The sequence below is a fragment of the Marmota marmota genome, unplaced genomic scaffold (genome assembly GCF_001458135.2).
Source record: "Marmota marmota marmota unplaced genomic scaffold, marMar, whole genome shotgun sequence".
Lineage (NCBI taxonomy): Eukaryota > Metazoa > Chordata > Mammalia > Rodentia > Sciuridae > Marmota > Marmota marmota.
Window position 1 is genome coordinate 18,152,183 of NW_025999853.1, and position 2,260 is coordinate 18,154,442.

General features: G+C 36.9%; 1 protein-coding gene across 1 annotated transcript in view; it reads left to right on the forward strand.

Moving 5' to 3' along the window:
• Positions 1–2,260, forward strand: part of Btg1 (BTG anti-proliferation factor 1) — a 55,149-nt gene that overhangs the window by 50,986 nt on the left and 1,903 nt on the right. The gene's annotated exons all lie outside the window — the stretch shown is intronic.

Here is a 2,260-nt window from a genome sequence, read left to right on the forward strand (position 1 = left end):
TCCTCCCTCCCTCTCCCTCCCCTCCCTCCCTCTTCCCCCTCTCCCTCCTCCCTCTCTCTTCCCTCTCCTCCCTCCTTCTCCCTCCCTCCCTCTCTCTTCCCTCTCCTCCCTCCTTCTCCCTCCCTCCCTCCCTCTCTCTTTTTCTTCCTATCTACCTATCAGGGACTGAATCCAAGGGCACTTTACCACTAAGCCACATCTCCAGCTTTTTCTATTTTGAGACAGGGTCTAAGTTGCTGAGGCTGGGCTTGAACTTGCCATCCGCAACCTCTTGAACAGCTGGGATTATAGGTGTGCACCACTATGCCTAACTTAATTTTTTTGGGGGGGGGCAGCAGAATTCTTAATACTTTAATGTTTAAATTTTTATGTTTTAGAAATGAATTTGACAATATTATCAAATTACCTGATAATATAAACAGCTAATATATATTTCAGTGCTTATCTTGTGCTGGTCACACTAAGTAGTCTCTTGAAGTTCTCCCATTTAGTCCCCACAACAGTCTTTGTTTCATTTAGGAAGTTACCATGCAGAGAGTTTCAGTAACTTGCCTAAAGATACACAGCCAGGAGCTAGTTGTGTAAATAGTCAAACTCTGTAGTTCAGTATAACAAAATTATGAGAAAGTATCTTCGTAGTTCAAAATCTGTCAGAAAATACCAGCTTGTTTCCTAGAAGGGAAAAGCCTGAATAAACTTCTGAAAACGTTACTAAATAGAGGTATGTCCAGAATGGAAAACTACACATTAGCAATTAAAACTGTGCACTATCTAGGCTTGCATATAGGACCAATATTTATCTCCAATGTTTTGACTATATCTCAGATCCCCCTAGGTATGAAATTAATTTTTATACATTTATTTCTTAAAAGGATAACTTAAGGTTGAAGACAGAAATATAGAATAATATTTTTTTAAAGAAATCTTCAATGGAGGAAAACCCTTCACAAGTACATGGGTTAAACTTTGCTTCTGTTTAACTAATTTTTTTTTTAACATTTATTTTTTAGTTTTTGGCGGACACAACATCTTTGTTTGTATGTGGTGCTGAGGATCTAACCCGGGCCGCACGCATGCCAGGTGAGCGCGCCACCGCTTGAGCCACATCCCCAGCCCTAACTAATTTTTTTAATAAAGTTTATTTGTATGTGGTGCTGAAGATCAAACCCAGTGCCTCACATGTGGTAGGCAAGCACTCTACCATTGAGCTACAACCTCAGCCCCTGTTCAACTAATTTTATAAAGCTTTCAAAATGGGTCCTACTAATGCTTGGGCAGGCAGTTTAAAATAGTGAGAGAACATGGACTAGGGAGAAGTCTGTGTTCACATCCTGGCATTTTGTTAACTTCATTATTTGTTTTGTAAATGAATCATTTAAGGTCAGCATCATTGGGAATCCAAATTAGAGATCAGGCTTGCAAGATATGATTCCTAATCTAGACTCAAATGACTAATAATGTAAGGGGAAAAAATAGAGCAGATGATTAAGGGTGGGTGGGGTTAGGAGGAATGCCAGAAGACCTAAGGCCATGACAGTTTCATGCATTTACTTTTGTTGATCTCCTTTAAAAGTCCTAAAAGAGGTTTCATGCCCCAAGTGAAATCATCATCACGAGATTTGTTTTAGCGCGTTCAATCTGAGAAGTTTTGGAAGAAAAAAATATACCTATGTACCATTATTTGTGTATTTATTCAAAGACAATTAATATTTTCACAAATCAATACTTTTAATACTATCTTTAAAGCATTAAGCTACATAACTACTAATTTTTGTGTTAGTGAAAACAATAACCTAGAATTTAACCTTTCAAATCAAAGTTTATATATTTAATTTTTTAAAAAGCCCTTTCTCCTACCATTTTATAACAACTCCTTCTTTTGCTTCTTTTCTATACCCTTTGGCTCAGCATTAAAAAAAAAAAAGTGGCATGTTTTGCAATATTGATGACCAACTAAGCTCAGGATATTTATTTCCATCTGGTAGAGTTCAACTTCTGCCTCTTGTTTGCTTTCTCCATCTGCCTGCCTGGACTTCATCTTTTTTTTTTTTTCCCCCTTCTCCTTAATGGAGTTCAGGTTAACCCTGTTTTAGGTCTAATCGTTTTAGCAGGCTCATGCCTTTTTACCACAATCTGTTTCCAAAAGATTTTGCAAGTAGAGTTTCAAGTAAAATTAGATGTGTACTAAATACTCTCGAGATTCAAAAGTTTTTTTCTTTCTTCTTCTTCTTCTTCTTCTTTTTTTTTTTTTTTTTTTTTT